Raw genomic sequence first — 14,585 nt, 5'->3', positions numbered from 1 at the left:
GTGGTACAGTGTGGTAGAGTGTAGTGTAGTGTGGTACAGTGTGGTAGAGTGTGGTGTAGTCTGGTGTAGTGTGGTGCAATGTGGTGCAGTGTGGTGTTCTGTGGTACAGTGTGGTACAGTGTGGTACAGTGTGGTATATTGTGGTATATTGTGGTGTAGTGTGGTGTAGTGTGGTACAGTGTGGTGCAGTGTGGTACAGTTTGGTGTAGTGTGGTGTAGTGTGGTACAGTGTGTGGTACAATGTGGTACAGTGTGATGTAGTGTGGTAAACTGTGGTACAGTGTGGTGCAGTGTGGTACAGTGTGGTACAGTGTGGTTCAGTGTGGTACAGTGTGGTGTAGTGTGGTACAGTGTGGTACAGTATGGTGTAGTGTGGTACAGTGTGGTGTAGTGTGGTGCAGTGTGGTACAGTGTGGTGTAGTGTGGTATAGTGTGGTGCAGTGTGGTACAGTGTGGTGTAGTGTGGTACAGTGTGGTGTAGTGTGGTTCAGTGTGGTTCAGTGTGGTACAATGTGGTACAGTGTGGTGTAGTGTGGTGCAGTGTGGTACAGTGTGGTACAGTGTGGTTCAGTGTGGTACAGTGTGGTGTAGTGTGGTACAGTCTGGTTCAATGTGGTGTAGTGTGGTGCAGTGTGGTGTAGTGTGGTGTAGTGTGGTGTAGTGTGGTGCAGTGTGGTGTAGTGTGGTGCAGTGTGGTGTAGTGTGGTGTAGTGTGGTACAGTGTGGTACAGTGTGGTTCAGTGTGGCACAGTGTGGTGTAGTGTTGTGTAGTGTGGTACAGTGTGGTGTAGTGTGGTACAGTGTGGTACAGTATGGTGTAGTGTGGTACAGTGTGGTGTACTGTGGTACAGTGTGGTGTAGTGTGGTGTAGTGTGGTACAGTGTGGTGTAGTGTGGTTCAGTGTGGTGTAGTGTGGTTCAGTGTGGTAAAGTGTGGTACATTGTGGTGTGGTGTAGTGTGGTAGAGTGTGGTCCAGTGTGGTACAGTGTGGTACAGTGTGGTGTAGTGTGGTACAGTGTGGTACAGTATGGTGTAGTGTGGTACAGTGTGGTGCAGTGTGGTGCAGTGTGGTGTAGTGTGGTGTAGTGTGGTGCAGTGTGGTGCAGTGTGGTGCAGTGTGGTACAGTGTGGTGTAGTGTGGTACAGTGTGGTGTAGTGTGGTTCAGTGTGGTAAAGTGTGGTACAGTGTGGTGCAGTGTGGTATAGTGTGGTACAGTGTGGTGCAGTGTGGTACAGTGTGGTACAGTGTGGTGTAGTGTGGTAGAGTGTGGTTCAGTGTGGTACAGTGTGGTACAATGAGGTGTAGCGTGGTAGAGTGTGGTTCAGTGTGGTACAGTGTGGTTCAGTGTGGTACAGTTTGGTGTAGTGTGGTGTAGTGTGGTACAGTGTGTGGTACAATGTGGTACAGTGTGATGTAGTGTGGTAAACTGTGGTACAGTGTGGTGCAGTGTGGTACAGTGTGGTACAGTGTGGTTCAGTGTGGTACAGTGTGGTGTAGTGTGGTACAGTGTGGTACAGTATGGTGTAGTGTGGTGCAGTGTGGTACAGTGTGGTACAGTGTGGTTCAGTGTGGTACAGTGTGGTGTAGTGTGGTACAGTCTGGTTCAATGTGGAGTAGTGTGGTGCAGTGTGGTGCAGTGTGGTGTAGTGTGGTGCAGTGTGGTGTAGTGTGGTGTAGTGTGGTACAGTGTGGTACAGTGTGGTTCAGTGTGGCACAGTGTGGTGTAGTGTTGTGTAGTGTGGTACAGTGTGGTACAGTGTGGTGTAGTGTGGTACAGTGTGGTACAGTATGGTGTAGTGTGGTACAGTGTGGTGTACTGTGGTACAGTGTGGTGTAGTGTGGTGTAGTGTGGTACAGTGTGGTGTAGTGTGGTACAGTGTGGTGTAGTGTGGTTCAGTGTGGTGTAGTGTGGTTCAGTGTGGTAAAGTGTGGTACAGTGTGGTGTGGTGTAGTGTGGTAGAGTGTGGTTCAGTGTGGTACAGTGTGGTACAGTGTGGTGTAGTGTGGTACAGTGTGGTACAGTATGGTGTAGTGTGGTACAGTGTGGTGCAGTGTGGTGCAGTGTGGTGTAGTGTGGTGCAGTGTGGTGCAGTGTGGTGCAGTGTGGTACAGTGTGGTGTAGTGTGGTACAGTGTGGTGTAGTGTGGTTCAGTGTGGTAAAGTGTGGTGTAGTGTGGTAGAGTGTGGTTCAGTGTGGTACAGTGTGGTACAATGAGGTGTAGTGTGGTAGAGTGTGGTACAGTGAGGTTTAGTGTGGTACAGTGTTGTGGAGTGTGGTACAGTGTTGTGGAGTGTGGTACAGTGTGGTGTAATGTGGTGTAGTGTGGTACAGTGTGGTGTAGTGTGGTGCAGTGTGGTGCAGTGTGGTATAGTGTGGTACAGTGTGGTGTAGTGTGGTTCAGTGTGGTAAAGTGGTACAGTGTGGTACAGTGTGGTGTAGTGTGGTAGAGTGTGGTTCAGTGTGGTACAGTGTGGTACAATGAGGTGTAGCGTGGTAGAGTGTGGTTCAGTGTGGTACAGTGTGGTTCAGTGTGGTACAGTGTGGTACAGTGTCGTGTAGTGTGGTACAGTGTGATACAGTGTGGTGTAGTGTGGTACAGTGTGGTGTAGTGTGGTACAATGTGGTAGATTGTGGTGTAGTGTGGTACAGTGTGGTAGAGTGTAGTGTAGTGTGGTAGAGTGTGGTACAGTGTGGTGTAGTCTGGTGTAGTGTGGTGCAGTGTGGTGTAGTGTGGTACAGTGTGGTACAGTGTGGTGTAGTGTGGTACAGTGTGGTACAGTGTGGTATATTGTGGTACAGTGTGGTGTAGTGTGGTGTAGTGTGGTACAGTGTGGTGTAGTGTGGTACAGTGTGGTGCAGTGTGGTACAGTTTGGTGTAGTGTGGTACAGTATGTGGTACAGTGTGGTGTAGTGTGGTAAACTGTGGTACAGTGTGGTGCAGTGTGGTACAGTGTGGTACAGTGTGGTTCAGTGTGGTACAGTGTGATGTAGTGTGGTGCAGTGTGGTACAGTGTGGTGTAGTGTGGTTCAGTGTGGTTCAGTGTGGTAAAGTGTGGTACAGTGTGGTGCAGTGTGGTACAGTGTGGTGCAGTGTGGTACAGTGTGGTGTAGTGTGGTTCAGTGTGGTTCAGTGTGGTAAAGTGTGGTACAGTGTGGTGTAGTGTGGTGTAGTGTGGTAGAGTGTGGTTCAGTGTGGTACAGTGAGGTACAATGAGGTGTAGTGTGGTACAGTGTGGTGTAGTGTGGTTCAGTGTGGTACAGTGTGGTACAGTGTCGTGTAGTGTGGTACAGTGTGATACAGTGTGGTGTAGTGTGGTACAGTGTGGTGTAGTGTGGTACAATGTGGTAGAGTGTGGTGTAGTGTGGTACAGTGTAGTATAGTGTGGTACAGTGTGGTACAGTGTGGTGCAGTGTGGTACAGTGTGGTGTATTGTGGTACAGTGTGGTGCAGTGTGGTACAGTTTGGTGTAGTGTGGTGTAGTGTGGTACAGTGTGTGGTACAATGTGGTACAGTGTGGTGTAGTGTGGTAAACTGTGCTACAGTGTGGTGCAGTGTGGTACAGTGTGGTACAGTGTGGTTCAGTGTGGTACAGTGTGGTGTAGTGTGGTACAGTGTGGTACAGTATGGTGTAGTGTGGTACAGTGTGGTGTAGTGTGGTGTAGTGTGGTTCAGTGTGGTTCAGTGTGGTAAAGTGTGATACAGTGTGGTGTAGTGTGGTGCAGTGTGGTACAGTGTGGTGTTGTGTGGTTCAGTGTGGTTCAGTGTGGTAAAGTGTGGTACAGTGTGGTACAGTGTGTGTAGTTTGGTGTAGTGTGGTAGAGTGTGGTTCAGTGTGGTACAGTGAGGTACAATGAGGTGTAGTGTGGTACAGTGTGGTGTAGTGTGGTTCAGTGTGGTACAGTGTGGTACAGTGTCGTGTAGTGTGGTACAGTGTGATACAGTGTGGTGTACTGTGGTACAGTGTGGTGTAGTGTGGTACAATGTGGTAGAGTGTGGTGTAGTGTGGTACAGTGTAGTATAGTGTGGTACAGTGTGGTACAGTGTGGTGTAGTGTGGTGTAGTGTGGTGTAGTGTGGTGCAGTGTGGTGCAGTGTGGTACAGTGTGGTCTAGTGTGGTACAGTGTGGTGTGGTGTGGTTCAGTGTGGTACAGTGTGGTACAGTGTGGTATATTGTGGTACAGTGTGGTGTAGTGTGGTTCAGTGTGGTGTAGTGTGGTTCAGTGTGGTACAATGTGGTAAAATGTTGTGTAGTGTGGTACAGTGTGGCACAGTGTGATGCAGTGTGGTTCAATGTGGTTCAGTGTGGTACAGTGTGGAACAGTGTGGTTCAGTGTGGTAAAGTGTGGTACAGTGTGGTGTAGTGTGGTACAGTGTGGTTCAGTGTGGTACAGTGTGGTACAATGAGGTGTAGTGTGGTAGAGTGTGGTACAGTGAGGTTCAGTGTGGTACAGTGTTGTGGAGTGTGGTACAGTGTGGTACAGTGTGGTGTAATGTGGTGTAGTGTGGTACAGTGTGGTACAGTGTGGTATAGTGTGGTATAGTGTGGTACAGTGTGGTGTAGTGTGGTACAGTGTGGTGTAGTGTGGTTCAGTGTGGTAAAGTGTGGTACAGTGTGGTACAGTGTGGTGTACTGTGGTGTAGTGTGGTAGAGTGTGGTTCAGTGTGGTACAGTGTGGTACAATGAGGTGTAGTGTGGTAGAGTGTGGTACAGTGTGGTTCAGTGTGGTACAGTGTGGTACAGTGTCGTGTAGTGTGGTACAGTGTGATACAGTGTGGTGTAGTGTGGTACAGTGTGGTGTAGTGTGGTACAGTGTGGTAGAGTGTGGTGTAGTGTGGTACAGTGTGGTATAGTGTGGTACAGTGTGGTGTAGTCTGGTGTAGTGTGGTGCAATGTGGTGCAGTGTGGTGTACTGTGGTACAGTGTGGTACAGTGTGGTGTAATGTGGTTCAGTGTGGTACAGTGTGGTGTAGTGTGGTACAGTGTGGTATATTGTGGTACAGTGTGGTGTAGTGTGGTGTAGTGTGGTGTATTGTGGTACAGTGTGGTACAGTGTGGTACAGTGTGGTATAGTGTGGTACAGTGTGGTACAGTGTGGTGTAGTGTGGTACAGTATGGTGTAGTGTGGTTCAGTGTGGTAAAGTGTGGTACAGTGTGGTACAGTGTGGTGTAGTGTGGTGTCGTGTGGTAGAGTGTGGTTCAGTGTGGTACAGTGTGGTACAATGAGGTGTAGTGTGGTAAAGTGTGGTACAGTGTGGTTCAGTGTGGTACAGTGTGGTACAGTGTCGTGTAGTGTGGTACAGTGTGATACAGTGTGGTGTAGTGTGGTACAGTGTGGTGTAGTGTGGTACAATGTGGTAGATTGTGGTGTAGTGTGGTACAGTGTGGTAGAGTGTGGTGTAGTGTGGTACAGTGTGGTGTAGTGTGGTACAGTGTGGTAAAGTGTGCTACAGTGTGGTACGGTGTCGTGTAGTATGGTGTAGTGTGGTACAGTGTGGTTCAGTGTGGTACAGTGTGGTACAGTGTCGTGTAGTGTGGTACAGTGTGATACAGTGTGGTGTAGTGTGGTACAGTGTGGTACAATGTGGTAGAGTGTCGTGTAGTGTGGTACAGTGTGGTGTAATCTGGTACAGTGTGGTGCAGTGTGGTGCAGTGTGGTACAGTGTGGTGTAGTGTGGTACAGTGTGGTGTAGTGTGGTACAGTGTGGTACAGTGTGGTACAGTGTGGTGTAGTGTGGTACAGTGTGATACAGTGTGGTGTAGTGTGGTACAGTGTGGTACAATGTGGTAGAGTGTCGTGTAGTGTGGTACAGTGTGGTGTAGTCTGGTGCAGTGTGGTGCAGTGTGGTGCAGTGTGGTGCAGTGTGGTTCAGTGTGGTACAGTGTGGTACAGTGTCGTGTAGTGTGGTACAGTGTGATACAGTGTGGTGTAGTGTGGTACAATGTGGTAGATTGTGGTGTAGTGTGGTACAGTGTGGTAGAGTGTGGTGTAGTGTGGTACAGTGTGGTATAGTGTGGTACAGTGTGGTGTAGTCTGGTGTAGTGTGGTGCAATGTGGTGCAGTGTGGTGTACTGTGGTACAGTGTGGTACAGTGTGGTGTAATGTGGTTCAGTGTGGTACAGTGTGGTGTAGTGTGGTACAGTGTGGTATATTGTGGTACAGTGTGGTGTAGTGTGGTGTAGTGTGGTACAGTGTGGTGTAGTGTGGTACAGTGTGGTGCAGTGTGGTACAGTTTGGTGTAGTGTGGTACAGTGTGTGGTACAATGTGGTACAGTGTGGTGTAGTGTGGTAAACTGTGGTACAGTGTGGTGCAGTGTGGTACAGTGTGGTACAGTGTGGTTCAGTGTGGTACAGTGTGGTGTAGTGTGGTACAGTGTGGTACAGTATGGTGTAGTGTGGTACAGTGTGATGTAGTGTGGTGCAGTGTGGTACAGTGTGGTGTAGTGTGGTATAGTGTGGTGCAGTGTGGTACAGTGTGGTACAGTGTGGTGTAGTGTGGTACAGTGTGGTGTAGTGTGGTACAGTGTGGTATATTGTGGTACAGTGTGGTGTAGTGTGGTGTAGTGTGGTACAGTGTGGTGTAGTGTGGTACAGTGTGGTGCAGTGTGGTACAGTTTGGTGTAGTGTGGTACAGTGTGTGGTACAATGTGGTACAGTGTGGTGTAGTGTGGTAAACTGTGGTACAGTGTGGTGCAGTGTGGTACAGTGTGGTACAGTGTGGTTCAGTGTGGTACAGTGTGGTAGAGTGTGGTACAGTGTGGTACAGTATGGTGTAGTGTGGTACAGTGTGATGTAGTGTGGTGCAGTGTGGTACAGTGTGGTGTAGTGTGGTATAGTGTGGTTCAGTGTGGTAGAATGTGGTACAGTGTGGTGTAGTGTGGTACAGTGTGGTGTAGTGTGGTACAGTGTGGTACAATGAGGTGTAGTGTGGTAGAGTGTGGTACAGTGTGGTTCAGTGTGGTACAGTGTGGTACAGTGTCGTGTAGTGTGGTACAGTGTGATACAGTGTGGTACAGTGTGATACAGTGTGGTGTAGTGTGGTACAGTGTGGTGTAGTGTGGTACAATGTGGTAGATTGTGGTGTAGTGTGGTACAGTGTGGTAGAGTGTAGTGTAGTGTGGTACAGTGTGGTATAGTGTGGTACAGTATGGTGTAGTCTGGTGTAGTGTGGTGCAATGTGGTGCAGTGTGGTGTACTGTGGTACAGTGTGGTACAGTGTGGTGTAGTGTGGTGTAGTGTGGTTCAGTGTGGTACAGTGTGGTAGAGTGTGGTGTAGTGTGGTACAGTGTAGTATAGTGTGGTACAGTGTGGTACAGTGTGGTGTAGTGTGGTGCAGTGTGGTACAGTGTGGTGTAGTGTGGTGCGGTGTGGTGCAGTGTGGTACAGTGTGGTCTAGTGTGGTACAGTGTGGTGTGGTGTGGTTCAGTGTGGTACAGTGTGGTACAGTGTGGTATATTGTGGTACAGTGTGGTGTAGTGTGGTTCAGTGTGGTGTAGTGTGGTACAGTGTGGTACAATGTGGTAAAGTGTTGTGTAGTGTGGTACAGTGTGGTACAGTGTGATGCAGTGTGGTACAGTGTGGTAGAATGTGGTACAGTGTGGTGTAGTGTGGTACAGTGTGGTACAGTGTGGTGTAGTCTGGTACACTGTGGTGTAGTGTGGTTTAGTGGGGTACAGTGTGGTACAGTGTGGTGTACTGTGGTACAGTGTGGTGTAGTGTGGTGTAGTGTGGTGCAGTGTGCTGCAGTGTGGTACAGTGTGGTGTAGTGTGGTGTAGTGTGGTTCAGTGTGGTACAGTGTGGTCTAGTGTGGTGCAGTGTGGTACAGTGTGGTACAGTGTCGTGTCGTGTGGTGCAGTGTGGTGTAGTGTGGCACAGTGTGGTACAGTGTCATGTAGTGTGGTACAGTGTGATACAGTGTGGTGTAATGTGGTTCAGTGTGGTACAGTGTGGTACAGTGTGGTTCAGTGTGGTTCAGTGTGGTGTAGTGTGGTACAGTGTGGTTCAATGTGGTGTAGTGTGGTGCAGTGTGGTGTAGTGTGGTGCAGTGTGGTGTAGTGTGGTACAGTGTGCTGTAGTGTGGTACAGTGTGGTACAGTGTGGTGTAGTGTGGTACAGTGTGGTACAGTGTGGTTCAGTGTGGCGCAGTGTGGTGTAGTGTTGTGTAGTGTGGTACAGTGTGGTACAGTGTGGTACAGTATGGTGTAGTGTGGTACAGTGTGGTGTAGTGTGGTGCAGTGTGGTACAGTGTGGTGTAGTGTGGTGTAGTGTGGTGCAGTGTGGTACAGTGTGGTGTAGTGTGGTACAGTGTGGTGTAGTGTGGTTCAGTGTGGTAAAGTGTGGTACAGTGTGGTACAGTGTGGTTCAGTGTGGTACAGTGTGGTACAATGAGGTGTAATGTGGTAGAGTGTGGTACAGTGTGGTACAGTGTGGTGTAGTGTGGTGTAGTGTGGTGTAGTGTGGTGCAGTGTGGTACAGTGTGGTCTAGTGTGGTACAGTGTGGTGTGGTGTGGTTCAGTGTGGTACAGTGTGGTACAGTGTGGTATATTGTGGTACAGTGTGGTGTAGTGTGGTTCAGTGTGGTGTAGTGTGGTTCAGTGTGGTACAATGTGGTAAAATGTTGTGTAGTGTGGTACAGTGTGGCACAGTGTGATGCAGTGTGGTTCAGTGTGGTTCAGTGTGGTACAGTGTGGAACAGTGTGGTTCAGTGTGGTAGAATGTGGTACAGTGTGGTGTAGTGTGGTACAGTGTGGTGTAGTGTGGTACAGTGTGGTACAATGAGGTGTAGTGTGGTAGAGTGTGGTACAGTGTGGTTCAGTGTGGTACAGTGTGGTACAGTGTCGTGTAGTGTGGTACAGTGTGATACAGTGTGGTACAGTGTGATACAGTGTGGTGTAGTGTGGTACAGTGTGGTGTAGTGTGGTACAATGTGGTAGATTGTGGTGTAGTGTGGTACAGTGTGGTAGAGTGTAGTGTAGTGTGGTACAGTGTGGTATAGTGTGGTACAGTATGGTGTAGTCTGGTGTAGTGTGGTGCAATGTGGTGCAGTGTGGTGTACTGTGGTACAGTGTGGTACAGTGTGGTGTAGTGTGGTGTAGTGTGGTTCAGTGTGGTACAGTGTGGTAGAGTGTGGTGTAGTGTGGTACAGTGTAGTATAGTGTGGTACAGTGTGGTACAGTGTGGTGTAGTGTGGTGCAGTGTGGTACAGTGTGGTGTAGTGTGGTGCAGTGTGGTGCAGTGTGGTACAGTGTGGTCTAGTGTGGTACAGTGTGGTGTGGTGTGGTTCAGTGTGGTACAGTGTGGTACAGTGTGGTATATTGTGGTACAGTGTGGTGTAGTGTGGTTCAGTGTGGTGTAGTGTGGTACAGTGTGGTACAATGTGGTAAAGTGTTGTGTAGTGTGGTACAGTGTGGTACAGTGTGATGCAGTGTGGTACAGTGTGGTAGAATGTGGTACAGTGTGGTGTAGTGTGGTACAGTGTGGTACAGTGTGGTGTAGTCTGGTACACTGTGGTGTAGTGTGGTTTAGTGGGGTACAGTGTGGTACAGTGTGGTGTACTGTGGTACAGTGTGGTGTAGTGTGGTGTAGTGTGGTGCAGTGTGCTGCAGTGTGGTACAGTGTGGTGTAGTGTGGTGTAGTGTGGTTCAGTGTGGTACAGTGTGGTCTAGTGTGGTGCAGTGTGGTACAGTGTGGTACAGTGTCGTGTCGTGTGGTGCAGTGTGGTGTAGTGTGGCACAGTGTGGTACAGTGTCATGTAGTGTGGTACAGTGTGATACAGTGTGGTGTAATGTGGTTCAGTGTGGTACAGTGTGGTTCAGTGTGGTTCAGTGTGGTACAGTGTGGTGTAGTGTGGTACAGTGTGGTTCAATGTGGTGTAGTGTGGTGCAGTGTGGTGTAGTGTGGTGCAGTGTGGTGTAGTGTGGTACAGTGTGCTGTAGTGTGGTACAGTGTGGTACAGTGTGGTGTAGTGTGGTACAGTGTGGTACAGTGTGGTTCAGTGTGGCGCAGTGTGGTGTAGTGTTGTGTAGTGTGGTACAGTGTGGTACAGTGTGGTACAGTATGGTGTAGTGTGGTACAGTGTGGTGTGGTGTAGTGTGGTAGAGTGTGGTTCAGTGTGGTACAGTGTGGTACAGTGTGGTGTAGTGTGGTACAGTGTGGTACAGTATGGTGTAGTGTGGTACAGTGTGGTGCAGTGTGGTGCAGTGTGGTGCAGTGTGGTGCAGTGTGGTACAGTGTGGTGTAGTGTGGTACAGTGTGGTGTAGTGTGGTTCAGTGTGGTAAAGTGTGGTGTAGTGTGGTAGAGTGTGGTTCAGTGTGGTACAGTGTGGTACAATGAGGTGTAGTGTGGTAGAGTGTGGTACAGTGAGGTTTAGTGTGGTACAGTGTTGTGGAGTGTGGTACAGTGTTGTGGAGTGTGGTACAGTGTGGTGTAATGTGGTGTAGTGTGGTACAGTGTGGTGCAGTGTGGTGCAGTGTGGTATAGTGTGGTACAGTGTGGTGTAGTGTGGTTCAGTGTGGTAAAGTGGTACAGTGTGGTACAGTGTGGTGTAGTGTGGTAGAGTGTGGTTCAGTGTGGTACAGTGTAGTACAATGAGGTGTAGCGTGGTAGAGTGTGGTTCAGTGTGGTACAGTGTGGTTCAGTGTGGTACAGTGTGGTACAGTGTCGTGTAGTGTGGTACAGTGTGATACAGTGTGGTGTAGTGTGGTACAGTGTGGTGTAGTGTGGTACAATGTGGTAGATTGTGGTGTAGTGTGGTACAGTGTGGTAGAGTGTAGTGTAGTGTGGTAGAGTGTGGTACAGTGTGGTGTAGTCTGGTGTAGTGTGGTGCAGTGTGGTGTAGTGTGGTACAGTGTGGTACAGTGTGGTGTAGTGTGGTACAGTGTGGTACAGTGTGGTATATTGTGGTACAGTGTGGTGTAGTGTGGTGTAGTGTGGTACAGTGTGGTGTAGTGTGGTACAGTGTGGTGCAGTGTGGTACAGTTTGGTGTAGTGTGGTACAGTATGTGGTACAGTGTGGTGTAGTGTGGTAAACTGTGGTACAGTGTGGTGCAGTGTGGTACAGTGTGGTACAGTGTGGTTCAGTGTGGTACAGTGTGATGTAGTGTGGTGCAGTGTGGTACAGTGTGGTGTAGTGTGGTTCAGTGTGGTTCAGTGTGGTAAAGTGTGGTACAGTGTGGTGCAGTGTGGTACAGTGTGGTGCAGTGTGGTACAGTGTGGTGTAGTGTGGTTCAGTGTGGTTCAGTGTGGTAAAGTGTGGTACAGTGTGGTGTAGTGTGGTGTAGTGTGGTAGAGTGTGGTTCAGTGTGGTACAGTGAGGTACAATGAGGTGTAGTGTGGTACAGTGTGGTGTAGTGTGGTTCAGTGTGGTACAGTGTGGTACAGTGTCGTGTAGTGTGGTACAGTGTGATACAGTGTGGTGTAGTGTGGTACAGTGTGGTGTAGTGTGGTACAATGTGGTAGAGTGTGGTGTAGTGTGGTACAGTGTAGTATAGTGTGGTACAGTGTGGTACAGTGTGGTGCAGTGTGGTACAGTGTGGTGTAGTGTGGTACAGTGTGGTGCAGTGTGGTACAGTTTGGTGTAGTGTGGTGTAGTGTGGTACAGTGTGTGGTACAATGTGGTACAGTGTGGTGTAGTGTGGTAAACTGTGCTACAGTGTGGTGCAGTGTGGTACAGTGTGGTACAGTGTGGTTCAGTGTGGTACAGTGTGGTGTAGTGTGGTACAGTGTGGTACAGTATGGTGTAGTGTGGTACAGTGTGGTGTAGTGTGGTGTAGTGTGGTTCAGTGTGGTTCAGTGTGGTAAAGTGTGATACAGTGTGGTGTAGTGTGGTGCAGTGTGGTACAGTGTGGTGTTGTGTGGTTCAGTGTGGTTCAGTGTGGTAAAGTGTGGTACAGTGTGGTACAGTGTGTGTAGTTTGGTGTAGTGTGGTAGAGTGTGGTTCAGTGTGGTACAGTGAGGTACAATGAGGTGTAGTGTGGTACAGTGTGGTGTAGTGTGGTTCAGTGTGGTACAGTGTGGTACAGTGTCGTGTAGTGTGGTACAGTGTGATACAGTGTGGTGTACTGTGGTACAGTGTGGTGTAGTGTGGTACAATGTGGTAGAGTGTGGTGTAGTGTGGTACAGTGTAGTATAGTGTGGTACAGTGTGGTACAGTGTGGTGTAGTGTGGTGTAGTGTGGTGCAGTGTGGTGCAGTGTGGTACAGTGTGGTCTAGTGTGGTACAGTGTGGTGTGGTGTGGTTCAGTGTGGTACAGTGTGGTACAGTGTGGTATATTGTGGTACAGTGTGGTGTAGTGTGGTTCAGTGTGGTGTAGTGTGGTTCAGTGTGGTACAATGTGGTAAAATGTTGTGTAGTGTGGTACAGTGTGGCACAGTGTGATGCAGTGTGGTTCAATGTGGTTCAGTGTGGTACAGTGTGGAACAGTGTGGTTCAGTGTGGTAAAGTGTGGTACAGTGTGGTGTAGTGTGGTACAGTGTGGTTCAGTGTGGTACAGTGTGGTACAATGAGGTGTAGTGTGGTAGAGTGTGGTACAGTGAGGTTCAGTGTGGTACAGTGTTGTGGAGTGTGGTACAGTGTGGTACAGTGTGGTGTAATGTGGTGTAGTGTGGTACAGTGTGGTACAGTGTGGTATAGTGTGGTATAGTGTGGTACAGTGTGGTGTAGTGTGGTACAGTGTGGTGTAGTGTGGTTCAGTGTGGTAAAGTGTGGTACAGTGTGGTACAGTGTGGTGTAGTGTGGTGTAGTGTGGTAGAGTGTGGTTCAGTGTGGTACAGTGTGGTACAATGAGGTGTAGTGTGGTAGAGTGTGGTACAGTGTGGTTCAGTGTGGTACAGTGTGGTACAGTGTCGTGTAGTGTGGTACAGTGTGATACAGTGTGGTGTAGTGTGGTACAGTGTGGTGTAGTGTGGTACAGTGTGGTAGAGTGTGGTGTAGTGTGGTACAGTGTGGTATAGTGTGGTACAGTGTGGTGTAGTCTGGTGTAGTGTGGTGCAATGTGGTGCAGTGTGGTGTACTGTGGTACAGTGTGGTACAGTGTGGTGTAATGTGGTTCAGTGTGGTACAGTGTGGTGTAGTGTGGTACAGTGTGGTATATTGTGGTACAGTGTGGTGTAGTGTGGTGTAGTGTGGTGTATTGTGGTACAGTGTGGTGCAGTGTGGTACAGTTTGGTGTAGTGTGGTGTAGTGTGGTACAGTGTGTGGTACAATGTGGTACAGTGTGGTGTAGTGTGGTACAGTGTGGTACAGTGTGGTTCAGTGTGGTACAGTGTGGTGTAGTGTGGTACAGTGTGGTACAGTATGGTGTAGTGTGGTACAGTGTGGTGTAGTGTGGTGTAGTGTGGTTCAGTGTGGTTCAGTGTGGTAAAGTGTGATACAGTGTGGTGTAGTGTGGTGCAGTGTGGTACAGTGTGGTGTTGTGTGGTTCAGTGTGGTTCAGTGTGGTAAAGTGTGGTACAGTGTGGTACAGTGTGTGTAGTTTGGTGTAGTGTGGTAGAGTGTGGTTCAGTGTGGTACAGTGAGGTACAATGAGGTGTAGTGTGGTACAGTGTGGTGTAGTGTGGTTCAGTGTGGTACAGTGTGGTACAGTGTCGTGTAGTGTGGTACAGTGTGATACAGTGTGGTGTACTGTGGTACAGTGTGGTGTATTGTGGTACAATGTGGTAGAGTGTGGTGTAGTGTGGTACAGTGTAGTATAGTGTGGTACAGTGTGGTACAGTGTGGTGTAGTGTGGTGTAGTGTGGTGCAGTGTGGTACAGTGTGGTCTAGTGTGGTACAGTGTGGTGTGGTGTGGTTCAGTGTGGTACAGTGTGGTACAGTGTGGTATATTGTGGTACAGTGTGGTGTAGTGTGGTTCAGTGTGGTGTAGTGTGGTTCAGTGTGGTACAATGTGGTAAAATGTTGTGTAGTGTGGTACAGTGTGGCACAGTGTGATGCAGTGTGGTTCAGTGTGGTTCAGTGTGGTACAGTGTGGAACAGTGTGGTTCAGTGTGGTAGAATGTGGTACAGTGTGGTGTAGTGTGGTACAGTGTGGTGTAGTGTGGTACAGTGTGGTACAATGAGGTGTAGTGTGGTAGAGTGTGGTACAGTGTGGTTCAGTGTGGTACAGTGTGGTACAGTGTCGTGTAGTGTGGTACAGTGTGATACAGTGTGGTACAGTGTGATACAGTGTGGTGTAGTGTGGTACAGTGTGGTGTAGTGTGGTACAATGTGGTAGATTGTGGTGTAGTGTGGTACAGTGTGGTAGAGTGTAGTGTAGTGTGGTACAGTGTGGTATAGTGTGGTACAGTGTGGTGTCGTCTGGTGTAGTATGGTGCAATGTGGTGCAGTGTGGTGTACTGTGGTACAGTGTGGTACAGTGTGGTGTAGTGTGGTGTAGTGTGGTTCAGTGTGGTACAGTGTGGTAGAGTGTGGTGTAGTGTGGTACAGTGTAGTATAGTGTGGTACAGTGTGGTACAGTGTGGTGTAGTGTGGTGCAGTGTGGTTCAGTGTGGTGTAGTGTGGTGCGGTGTGGTGCAGTGTGGTACAGTGTGGTCTAGTGTGGTACAGTGTGGTGTGGTGTGGTTCAGTGTGGTACAGTGTGGTACAG

This window comes from Chanos chanos, chromosome 5 (genome assembly GCF_902362185.1).
Source record: "Chanos chanos chromosome 5, fChaCha1.1, whole genome shotgun sequence".
Lineage (NCBI taxonomy): Eukaryota > Metazoa > Chordata > Actinopteri > Gonorynchiformes > Chanidae > Chanos > Chanos chanos.
Note: the sequence above shows the minus strand (reverse complement) of the source record.